This window comes from Syngnathoides biaculeatus, chromosome 8, assembly GCF_019802595.1.
Source record: "Syngnathoides biaculeatus isolate LvHL_M chromosome 8, ASM1980259v1, whole genome shotgun sequence".
NCBI lineage: Eukaryota > Metazoa > Chordata > Actinopteri > Syngnathiformes > Syngnathidae > Syngnathoides > Syngnathoides biaculeatus.
Window position 1 is genome coordinate 14,505,591 of NC_084647.1, and position 12,908 is coordinate 14,518,498.

The 12,908-nt window shown below is 43.4% G+C and overlaps 1 long non-coding RNA gene across 1 annotated transcript in view; it reads left to right on the forward strand.

The window, feature by feature from the left end:
* Window positions 1-239: 239 nt before the first annotated feature.
* Window positions 240-12,908, forward strand: part of LOC133505145 (uncharacterized) — a 106,009-nt gene continuing 93,340 nt past the window's right edge. Inside the window, exon 1 of the long non-coding RNA XR_009796158.1 lies at window positions 240-718. This is a non-coding gene — a long non-coding RNA (uncharacterized LOC133505145). The remainder of the gene's footprint in view (window positions 719-12,908) is intronic.

Below are 12,908 nucleotides of genomic sequence, written 5' to 3' on the forward strand. Positions count from 1 at the left end.
TGCCGGAGATTAGTGATTCCCAATCAGTGTGCCGTGGGAAGTTCTCCAATTTTATGTCATTGCTGAAAAAAAACCATTTGTTTTCAAGAAATAATGAATCTTTATTCATCTATTTATGCCAGTGAGGCACAATGACAGACAGAACAAAAAAAATCATCTTCTTTGAGATGGCAGGAAGTACATACAGGAATTAATCGATCCATTTTTCGTGACGTTTACTTTTGTTGGTGTCCGTAGGATTTTTCAATTGTAAAATTTGTGCTAACCTGAATGAATAATAAATAGTTTTTTTTTTTCTTCCGAGTGTCTTATTTTGAAAGACAACCTTTTCCGCCCAGGCCCAATATCCGCACTTGACTCGTCTTTTTTTTTTTTTTTTTTGCATTAGCAAATCTAAAATAGCCCTCGTAAAATGAACCACAAACAATTATGAACACATTCACTGATGAGTTTCTTTGGAATGGGTAAGCGAGACAACGATGTGGCAACAGAGGTGTCACAGGTTGCCTGCAAAAAGAAAGGCGAATTTAAAGGAAAGCACCAAAACTTCGCAACGAGTGATTGACAAGCACCAAACCCACTCTGTGTATGATGACAGACTTTCTAACGAAGCCATGGAAGCGTCAAAACTGAACAATTCAACTCACCATTGCGCATAAAGCCATGCGTAACTCGGCAGAAATGCCAGTGAATTCCTCTGACCGTAGGGAAACCTCATGTAAGTCCGCTCTTCTGTTTTTTTCCCCAGACTGTTTGGAATATTTTTAGCCTTAATGGAGTTGTGTCTCTCAAACCAATGTAACCCCGTTTAAAAAAAAACAAAAACACTGATCCAAATGGTTTCTTTTTTTGAAATCCTAACAATTTCTTGAACAGTTCGTATAGCAGCTAACACAGCTAACTTGTACCCATGAGCATTATCCATTCATCCATCCATTTTCTGAGCCGCTTATCCTCATAAGGGTCGCGGGAGTGCTGGAGGCTATTCCGACTATCACCAGGCAGGAGGCAGGGTACACCCCGAACTGGCCAATCGCTGGACACATGGAGACAGACAGCAGTCGCACTCACAACCACACCTAGGTGCAATTTAGAATGCCCAATTAATGTTGCATGTTTTTGGGATGTGGGAGGAAACCGGAGTGCCTGGAGAAAACCCACGCAGGCACGGGGAGAACGTGCAAGCTAGGCTCAAGCGGGGCCGGGATTTCAACCCAGGTCCTCAGAACTTTGAGGCCAACGCTCTACAGCTGCGTCACAGTGCTGCACTCGTGAGCATTAGCATTTGTTATTATGACCAACCCTGTTAGTCTTATTAGTGCTAATGCTAGGATTGAATTAATATTCAAATAAAATGTGGCTTTTTTGAAATTGTTTGAGTTCTTTATAACAGCAAATTTTTGGATGGACCACAAAGTTTTCATTCCGTTTTATCAATTGCAGCATGTGGATCCAGAGGCTAACTAGCAGAAGAAAATGATTATTTTCTACCCGTTACTATACGTGGTCGGCATAGATAGATATCTAGTTTTGGTTCTGATTTGAGCTTGCTTCAACTTGAAATTTCTGAGAAGTGTTGGTCCTGGTGCATAAAGTGAGGTAAAGGATGAGGTTATTGTAAAAGAAATGGAATTGAGCGGAGACCTCAACCCCATCCATAAACTTTGGGATACACTGGAACAGACATTGTACGCCAGGCACTCAGAAACATCAGTGAGCTCTAAATTGTTTTCCATGTTCAGTTGCTGCCGTCCAGATGTCTGAATATTTCTACCCAAAGTGTGATTCCGACATCTGCCGTTGTGTCATTCTCCTCTTAAGCGAGTGGACGCTCCTTATCCAAATAATTCCACGTGGATTCAGAATTCATTTTGATCTCACTCAGCGCCTCCACTTGTCACAGTCTCCAATCTACTAAATGATTCCATGATTCCTGTTTTCCTAGAAATGAGAATGAAAAACACTTCTAGTGATTACAGACTGGAGAAAAGACTCCCACCGACCCAATTGGAATACCGATGTTGGCAGTTACTACCTTGTGACTTCACAGATTGACCATCTGCTTCACACCTGAGAGGAAATTCACTGCTGTGTCATACAAACTATGCAACTGAGCAAAAGTGATATGCTCTGACCTATTTGTTCTGGTCAGAACCGGCTCTGCAGCATTCTCAATGAGCTGTTTAATACTCTTTTGGGGGAATCCAGTCAGAAGACCATTACAATAGTCAAGTCTTCTTGAGATAAAAACATGGATGAGCTTCTCCTGGTTTGCTCGACACATGCACCCTTCACTCTAGTTCTTCAGATAGTAAAAGGAAGGTTTAGTATTTGATTTAATATGACTCTGAAAATCAGGTCCATCAGAACGTGAAGGTTTTGGACTTAGTCTTTGTTTTTTTTAAAGCCCAGGTATTTCGTGACAGAAATCATCTTTTCTTTATTGCCAAAAACAATTATCTCAGTTTTGTTCTGGTTTAGTTGAAGAACGTTTTGGCTCATCCAGTTATTTTTTCTGCTTGAGACACTCTGCTACATATAACTGTCATTGGCATAGATAGTCAAAATTAAAGTTTTAGAAATTTTGACCCAAGGGTAACATACAGGCTGAACAGGAGGGGTCCAAGAACTGACCCTTGAGGGACCCCCATTAGTCATTGCCATTGGTTGAGATTGAGCACCTCCAATGGTTACAAAGTAACCCCTTTCCTCTAGGTAGGACTTGAACCGTTTAAAGACCGTTCCATTTAGTCCTACCCATGTTTCCAACCTGTTCAGCAATTTTTTAAGATCTACATTATCATAAGCCGCATTAGATGCAAAAAAATAAAAAATTGACACCTTTCCCGAGTCAGTATTCATACTTATATCATTTAGCAATTTTCTAAGAGCACATTCTGGACTGTGATGCGTTCTGAAACCTGTTTGAAATTTGTCAAAAAGTCCATTTAAATTCAAGACATTGTTGAGTTTATTAAAAATAACTTTCTCAACAAACTTGGCTATGAAAGGGGAAATTTGCGGTGGGGCTACAGTTTGCTAACATGGAAGCATCTAGCGCTCTGTAGTACTTTGTTCAGGGTTAGCCCAAAAGTGGAAAATTTGATCTTTTCATTAATTTTCTATTCCTTATTTTGTCATGGGTGGGTTGGTATCTAGCTAGCTGACCCAAGACTGAACTAGTTTTCAATTGCAGGGCACATGAATGCAAACAATGACTCACATTCACACCTCTGAAGAGTTTCGGGTCTTACTCTTTAATGAACTTAACATGCACGTTTTTGGAATGTGGGAGGAAACTCGAATACCCCGCGGAAAGTCGTGCGAGCGCAAAGAGAATATGCAAACTCAAAACAGGAGGGCCTTTGGTCCAATTCAAACCCAGAATCTCTGAACGGTCAGGTCCTGTAGAGGTTCCCGAGTTGCCCCTTTAGAGGTACTCGTTCCCTGAACTGGACTCTGTGCATGCAGTTACAAAATTAGGGACATTCCACCGTACAGTATTCCTAGAATATCAGTGACACAAGTGCCCACACATTATTAGGCTGTCCCAAATGCAATGAAATGGTCCCAATGTCTATTTCCTCTTTGCGCACACAAATCCATAATTCACACACACACACACACACACACACACCAGCCGAGCCCAGGTCCACATTGCTTCAACAATGCCCAGCTGCATCCAATGAACATTCCAGATGCTGTTTTTTTTCCCCTTTCTTTCTCTTCCCCCTTCCCTCTCTATAATTTCAATTTTCAGCTTCTAAGCCTTTAAGAGAAGCACCAGCCAAGTACGGTCAGGCTTGTGCCGTGAACTTTGAGGGACCTCCTCGAGCGACATAGAGATCGTGACCTTCGAGACCCACCCTGGGGCTCAGCTTTCGGCACCATTATGCACGAGCACGGAGAGGAGTCTCACGGGGCAAAGCGTGAGCCTCATTTTGCGCGAGTACAAGAGCCGGCCGGGAAGCTCTCCGCTCTGCCCATCGAACGCTTTTTACTGTTTGGACATCCTCAATTTAGAACGTCCCTAATTATCTCCAACACATCTTTTTTTTTTTTAATGTTCTCATTTTGCCCCGTGCTCTCTTAATACATCCTTTAAGTGCGATAAAGGAAACCATCGGAAATTGAGCACTTGGGCATCCAGTTGTTCCCTCCAGTCAGCTGTTTTTTAATTTCCAAACAGGTGCAACTTGACACCTTGCAACGAACAGACAAGCGCATTGCGGACAAAGTATCGGAACGTCGGGTTATTAAACAAAAGTACACAGAATCTCCAAGGCCGTATATACTCTGTTCAGGGTGGATTGGATTTGGAAACAATTCATCCCGCAGGAAATAATCTCAGTTAAATGAATCAGTTTCATCAAAAAACTAACACTGCAAGCTGGTACAATTTTTTTCAGAAGACATTGTGCCATTTTAGCACTAATGAAAACGGTTCCTAGGAGTCGCGTGTAAGGAGATTTACTGAAAACACCACAAGGACGAGAAGATCCCTGGAAAAAATTCTTCACTCTAACGGGTCCTCGGACCAAAAAAGTTTGAAAATCCTTGCCAAATTGTGTTCGTTTAAAAAAAAGCTTGTCTTCCTTTTGTCCCCAGCTACATCTAAATGGAAGCTAAGCTGAACCGGATTGACACTTCCTTCCGGTTCATCCACTGTGCCGCACTTGAGAACTCCAACCGGTCGCTAGTTCCGTCTCAGTCTTGTTTATCTGAGCAGATACAAGTGCGAGCCCGTCTAATTCGTCCGCAGTGTACATGCCTCCTCTCACCGTCACCTCTCTGCTCCACCGGGCCCTGCTGTCATCTCCTGTTTCGATAATTGGGGTTCACGGGACGTGGGTCTGGCAGGAGCCTTAGATGTGGAGGATGGGGTGGGGGGAGCAGCATGAGTGACAAAGAGACTTGAGGAGCAGACCTACTAGGAGCCCAACAGGCGGAAAGATTCTAATCAAATTGAAGTAATGTGTTTAGAGGACTGCTCTGCACTGCGGAGTTAGTCAAATAAACCCACGACGAGATTGTTTGTGGGATAATGTCCCGGTGATGTTATTCTGGAACGTAAGACCACTGGAACACTAAATATGGTGTAACATGTAGGATAGTCATTTAAAAACAAACAAGCTGAGAGTCGGGATCAGCTTTAATGTCTTTTAAGCTACAGTAGGTGGGTGGAGCATGATAATTATATAGTCAGCAGAGCACTAATAGATTTCTTGAAGTTATTCGGGAGGTTTGCACACAGCTCAGGAGGAATTTTGACCCAGTTGTATTTAAAGAAACTCTCTAAATCCTTTCTTGGGTGGGACTTGGAAACTTCAACTTCGGCTGCATCCACAGGTTTGCTCTTGGGTTGAGGTCTGGAGTTTGACTGAGCAACTCTAACTTATTGTGCTTCTTCACAGGCAGAGCCATGGCCCGGACGCAGTGCTTTTATGGAGGAAAGGTCGTCATCCAAGAGTTAACAGTACATACCCTGCCAGGGCATTTGGACCCTCAATGCAGTGAGGTCCTCCTGTACTTTGTTGCGGAAAACCAGCCCCAAAATATCATGCATCCGCTTCCATACTTAACTACGTGCGATGTTCTCTGGGTCATCCTCCAATCACGGGGAGACGAATTAATGCCAAATACCTCAACTTTGGTTTCATCTCATGACACCACTTTTCCCCAAACCTTCTCTTAGACATTTAGATGTTCACCGGCAAACTCAAGGTAGGCTTGAACGTGCCTTCCTAAACTTGGGGGGAGCTTGGGGGCACTATAATACTTCATTCAGTCCATTACAGCGAAATGCGTCACCAAGTGTTTTTCGTTTCTGATGACTGAGGTCCTAGTTGCTTTCAGACGATCATGAAGAAGTTCCTGCCATGTGGTTTGAGGCAGCTCCCTTACCTTTCTGGAATCATTGTCACTCCACAAGGCACGATATTGCATGGCCACACCCAGACTGTGAGGAATTGATGGTCATTTTCTGTATCTTGGAATCTACTCAGATCTGATTACCATAATTCCCGGCCTACAGAGCGCACCTGGTTATAAGCCTCACCCAGTACATTTGTGAAAGGAAATACCATTTGGTACATACATACGCCGCACAGCTGTGCAAAAGACACAAGTGCCCATATTGAAAGCCACATTGAAACACGAGATATTTACAAAGAAAAACAGTACACAGAGAGTTTAACGCTAGCGCTGCCACGCTAACGCTAACGCCGCCACACTAACAGTAACGCCGCACTAACACTAGCGCCGCGCTAACTCTAGTGCAATGCGTTAACAGGGAAGGTTAAAAAGAAAAAGATACTGGTAAAAATCACTGAAACACGGCAGTAACACGCTAGCGCAGCGCTAACAGGGCCGGGCCGGGAAAAGTCACTTCCTCGGCACATGCATTCCACCGGTCTCTTACCTTTTCTGCTAGAGTGCCCCCTTGCGGCCGTTAGAATAAAATAGCCGCATCACCGCATAATCCGCAGGGTGTCAAAAAATTTGCGGCTCATAGGCCGGAAATTACGGTATTTGTTTTTTCCAGATGGTTTTGTAAGCCATTTTGTTATTTTTGTAAGATAACCCTTTTGCAGGTCTACTATGTTGTCCCTGACACCTTTGGACGTGTGCATGGTAATTATACATTAGCGATGAGAAGATGAGAGATTGATTTTTAGAACAGTTGTGCCATGTTCACATGACCATTTGAGATCAGGAGTATTAGAAATCAGTTTGGTTGTGCACAGCTGTGTGGCACATGGGCACCAGCCAATGTGTGGGAGCCAGAATTTTGGCTGAGGTGTCGAGGATCAAAGGCTTTAATCACTCAGTAAAATCCACAAGATGGTTTTATCTGCATTTCTTCAATTACCATAATCAAATAACTGCCATAAAAATTGGACAAGATTTTAATGTCTTTGTCGTTCAGCTAATCTGCAACATAATGAGTTGGAGTCCCACTGTCTAATTTGACAACGTGTCCTCTTTGTTGATGATGAAATGCTATTCATCTTTGAAATATCCACCTCCAGAGGCAATTAATTTTTTTTTTATTTTTTTTTTATTTTTTGGCCCTCCCATGGTTGCAGCTGTTCTTTTTTTTTTTAAACGAGAATCCCATCGTTTCCGCTCTCACCCATCAAAGCGTGTGTGTCGTGGCGTTTTAAGGATGCTTTCAATCCAGGATTTATTTGGGAGTCTTTAGCGTAAGCGCACAGCGTTGCAGGTTTAAATCCAAGCATGTGCGTGTGTGTATGTTCATGTGTGCGCCCCTCAGACTGTGTGTCTGCGTGAAGTTCAAAAGGTTAATTGTGCCATATGGAGCGTGCGTGCACGCAAGCGCATGTATGCCAGTGTGCATGCAAACCCAGCTTGTCTGTGCCGAGTTGAAAAGGTCAGTCGTGCTGCAGCGCTGTGGATCCTGACTCAATAATTGAGGCTTAACAAGCACATGTTAAAACATCATGATCCTCTCCCTCGCTGCTCAACTCAGTCAGGAGAGCAGGAGAAACGGGTAAACTGACGCTTTTTTCTTGGCTATGTAGAAGATACCTTTATATTCAAGTCTAAATATACCCCCCAACCACAACATTAGGTTCACTTGCGCAATTTAATACAAAACCTGAAGCCAAACTATGCATTTACAAAGACAAAAACACTCTATTTTGATTGACAGTAAGAGGTATTTATTTAGCTTCTTTTCCTTTCGGCTTGTCCTGTGAGGGGTCGCCACGGCGTGTCATCTTTATCCATCTAAGTCTATCTCATGCATCTTCCTCTCTAACACCCACAGTCTTTATGTCCTCCCTCACCACATCCATCAACCTTTTCTTTGGTCTTCCTCTCGCTCTTTTGCCTGCCACCTCCACCCTCAGCACCCTTCTACCAATATACTCACTCTCTCGCCTCTGGACACGTCCAAACCATCAAAGTCTGCTTACTATAACCTTGTCTCTAAAGCATCCAACTTTGGCTGTGCCTCTAATGAGCTCGTTTCTAATCCTATCCAACCTGCTCACTCCGAGCGAGAACCTTAACATCTTCATTTCTGCCACCTCCAGTTCTGCTTCCTGTTGTCTCTTCATTGCCTCCGTCTCTAATCCGTACATCTTGGCCGGCCTCGCCACTGTTTTATAAACTTTGCCCTTCGTCCTAGCGGAGACTCTTCTGTCACATAGAACACCAGACACCTTCCGCCAGCTGTTCCGCCCCGCTTGGACCAGTTTCTTCCCTTCCTTACCACATTCACCATTGCTCTGGATTGTTGACCCCAAGTATTTGAAGTCGTCCACCCTCGCCATCTCTTCTCCCTGGACCTTCACTCTTCTTCCTCCGCCCCTCTCATTCACACACATATATTCTGTTTTACTTCGGCTAATCTTCATTCCTCTCCTTTCCAGTGCATGTCTCCATCTTTCCAATTGTTCCTCCGCCTGCTCCCTGCTTTCACTGCGGATCACAATATCATCTGCGAACATCATGGTCCAAGGGGATTCCAGTCTAACCTCATCTGTCAGCCTATCCATTACCACTGCAAACAGGAAGGGGCTCAGACCGGATCCCTGATGCAGTTCCGCCTCCACCTTAAATTCTTCTGACACACCTACTTTATTTCGCAATGTGTATTATTGCAGTTTTAGTATGTTTACTCCATCGTACAGAAATGTTTTTGTAATGTTTTTACACTACAAAAGTGCAAGTATTGATGAATAATAAGAGGTTGGACATTATTTCAGAATATTAATTTGAGGGATTTGAACCAAAGTTGAGTCCCTTCCCGTAAGATATGATGGCTGTTGTGATAAGGTCATTCTGTGGGAAGCAGAAGGAAAATATGTGGGCATTGGTGTATCACACTCACTTGTGGTTGTGTTTCACTCTCAAGAAATCTTTGTGTGCTGGATACTTCAATCTTCCCCTGTGTAGCCAGAACAGTTTCCACGCTTCTGGGAAGACATGGCTGGTAATATGTAATGTGTGAAAATTTTTTGACAGAATGTAGTAGGTTTTTGTCTGTCTTAGTGTGTTAAAATTTGCCATGAAATTGGACTTTAGAAGAAATCCTCTAACCTTCTTTCTACCTCACTGTCACTTCATTACTCAATTTCTCAACCTGTTTGCCACAGTCGGCCATGTGTGCCCTGGAAAGAATGCAGCTAACTCGGCAGAAAGCAGAAGCCATTACAGTTAAAAGTGATGCACAAGACTACAGTAGTTAAAAGCTACAGTGAAGTCCACGACTAGCTTCGTCGTTTGATATTGGAGGTTGCGAGTCGGTGGGGAGAAAGCTTCGAAGCCATCCTCAGAATTTTCAGATGGTGTGGATCTGTTGGCGTGATCATCAACTCTCACTGGAAAGTTTAATGGAGGAGTGTAAAGCGGTTGGGATGGAAAATCACCTACAAATCTGAGACCATGGTCCTCAGTTGGAAAAGGGCGGACTGCCCTAACCAGCTCGGGGATGAAATCCTGCCCCGAGTGGAGGAGTTCAAGTATCTTGGGATCTTGTTCAGGAGCGAGGGAAGAATGGAACAGGAGATCAACAGGCAGATCGGAGCAGGACTTGGAGTAATGTAGACTTTGTATCAGTCTGTTGTGGTGAAGAAGGAGCTAATCCGAAGGGTGAAGCTCTCAATTTACCCGTCAATCTATATCCTACCATATCGTACCCTAGAACAAGATCCTAGATACAAGCAGTTAAATGAGTTCCCTCTGCAGGGTGCACTCCCTTAGAAGTAGGGTGAGACGGTCGGTCACCCGAGAGGGTCTCAGAGTAGAGCTGGTACTCTTCGACATAGAGAGGACCCAAATGAGGTGGCTCAGGTATCTGATTAGGATCCCTCTTGGATGCTTCCCAGGTGAGGTGTCATCCACCGGGTGGACCAAGGATATACTAGAGAGACTGTCTCCCAGGTGGCCTGGAAACACCTCGGGATCCCCTTGGAAGAGCTCGATGAAGTGGCTAGGAAGTGGAAAGTCAGGGCTTCCCTGCTAAAGTTATTGCTACTGCCTCGGATAAGCGGAACAAATTGGATAGATGGAATGTGGGCTTCTTCTCGTAACAGTAGAACTTTATTCTGAAAACTACGACTCTAATCCCCGTGACCTTATTCTTAAAAAAAAATTACAAACTTTCTCCCTAATATTACCATATAATGATCGCGAAATTACGAGATTTTCACGTATTATGACTATTCTCAGAAATCCACATTTTTTTGCAATCGTTTTCAGAGAATTACAACTTTTGTTTTTCAAATGTGCTGATGTAGCTCATTGGAAAGAATGAGTTCAGCATGGCCAAAATGAAAAGCACCCTAGCACTGGACAGAGAGGAAAGGAGAAAAAAAGTCGGTCAAAGGAAGTATGCCAAAGGAAGATTGGGTACAGATTTGGGCGGAGGGTTTGATACGTGCGTACGTGCGGTGTGATGTGTAAGCCTTGGAGGTTGGAAGGGGTTGAGCGAACAGGATGTACAGCCCCTGAGGAATGTGTAGAGCTGTGTTTGCATGGATGCGAAACTCATCCCTCCCTCCCTCCCTCCCTCTTTCTTTCTTGCTTGCATTTCTTTCTTTCCCTTCAGTCGCCTCCTTCCCTGCTACCTCAAAGCCCCAAACCGCTCCTGTGGTACGAGACAGTGGTCACATAGGCAGGCACGAGGCTGATCTCTAAACCGAGATAGTGCGGGAAATAGAATGAAAGCGATTGGGGGGGGGGGGGGGGGGGGGAGGTAGCCTGTGGGATTTGGAGTATTATATAAAAAGGTCAGATTACCTTTGAAGGGAGAATAGGCGATCCCATTATCACCGAGTGCCATCAAAACCCTCTGTGACAACTCGAGCAGTGACTCCACACTCGAACGCAATACGTCATGTTACTGCTGCTGTAGCGTGATCTGTGCAGCGTCCACAGAGGCGTCTCAGGAGAACCGAATGACTAAAGCTTGCCCCTACAGATGCAGACCAGGATTTCTTTTTACACCTGCGTTTTCTACAATACGCCAGTGATGCAGCTCCCATGTAGCAAGCGTCCCCCCCCCCCCCCCCCTCTCTTTTGTACATGGCCTTGGGCATGTTCCTCGCCCATTAATTTCAACCACATTCTTTTCTAAAGTCGGCTTCGTACGCTTCACTCTACACCCCAAACAGCTGCTCCCCATTCATCCTTATTATCGCAGAGAACAGAGCCTCTCCGAGACCGGCCCAGTTAGTACTTAGCAGCGCGCAGCTTAGGCCAGCGCGGCTAACTAGCCACAGCAGGCCTGCATACCAGCCCTGTGCAGTCAGCCTGTAAAATTTGTAGCATACTTTGCAATTTGTGACTCAGCTTTCATGCACTCCATCTTTTGGGCAACAGGGCAAAGGGAATGATTTCCTTTCCATCTCCATGCATTCACCGCAAACGAATATTGTAAACTGAAATGAATGCCGTTATGAAGTATTAGATTGTTTCCAATAATGCAAACGTGTGAAAGGTAAAGGTAAACAATACTTGAAAAACATAGATCTGACCAAGATTAAATATCTCAAATCAAGGTCATATATGCTCGCTCTGATTCTGAAATATTGAATTTCTTCGTAACAGGCAGTTTTTGCATAAAAACTGTTCACTTGCTTGAAGCATATTTTTCACTGAATTCTCAACACTGTATCATAATTTATTGTTAAAATGTTATAAGCGGTTATAACATTAGCCCAAAATAAGAAATACCACAATGCTGTATGTAGGTAATATATGATACTAGTTTTTGAGGCTACTTATGTCTACTGATTATAATAACTGTGGCCGAGTCCAATTTTTCTGTTCTATTGAGAAATTATTTGACTTACCGTATTTTCCGCACTATAAGGCATTATCGGGAGCACCTTCAATGAATGGCCTATTTTAAAACTTTTTTTTAACATATATGGCGCAACACATTATAAGGTGCATAGAATAGACGCGACAGTAGAGGCTGGGGTTACGTTATGCATCGTAGCTGCACTAAAGGCTCAATATTGATCCATATATAAGGCGCACCAGATTATAAGGCGCACCAGAAAATGAAAGGCTTTTTAGGTGCGCCTTATAGTGCAGAAAATTCAATAAATTATATATAATATAGTCACAATACAGTTTTTACCGCAAAGTGCAGCTAAATTGATCCTCGCATCATAAGTTGATTACACGTGTACCAACGATCAGGCCAAATTTAATTTTTTTTTCCCCCGTGACGTGCGATTACATTCAGTGAAGACCTAATTGTTGAATATCGCTAATCATCCAGAGGTGTGACATTTTTCCTCCATGATCTGGAGCGACAGTCAGAGCCAATACAGCAATCATAAATCAAAAATAATTCTGAAAAAAGTTCAATATTTCAAATTGCTAATCCTTATAAGTCACAGACTGTGAAAAGGAACAACTTTTCTTAGTATTTCCTGGTCGTTTGGATGCCCTGTTGCACGGTGCTGCACGTCAGAGCTCGGTCTTGGCACTGCAGCATAAATTTGGTTTGGGGCGGAGACTCGTAATTGTTGGCGGAGAGAACATTGTGTGTCGTGTGTTGTGTATCTTGAGTACAGCAAACACTATAGCGCTAAGTATACAGTACGTACACGTATTCGTGAGGTCTCACATTTTGAAAAATCTGTTAAAATGAGTCATACTGTACTCTATGAATCAGAAAGTACGCTGTTAACAAAGACACACAAACAAAAACAGATATGACAATTGACAATTCACACAAAGTTGTGATGGGTTAATTTAGTGCCAAGATCCAAGACTGTTTTTGTGACTCCGTCAATTGCGAAACAAGAATGATGGCAGATACAACAATGGCACCTCTAACGTCGAAGTCAACCCATTCCAGAATGTTAGTAAACCTCAGTTTTGTTTGTATTGTACTCCCCGAGTACAAATAATAATAATAG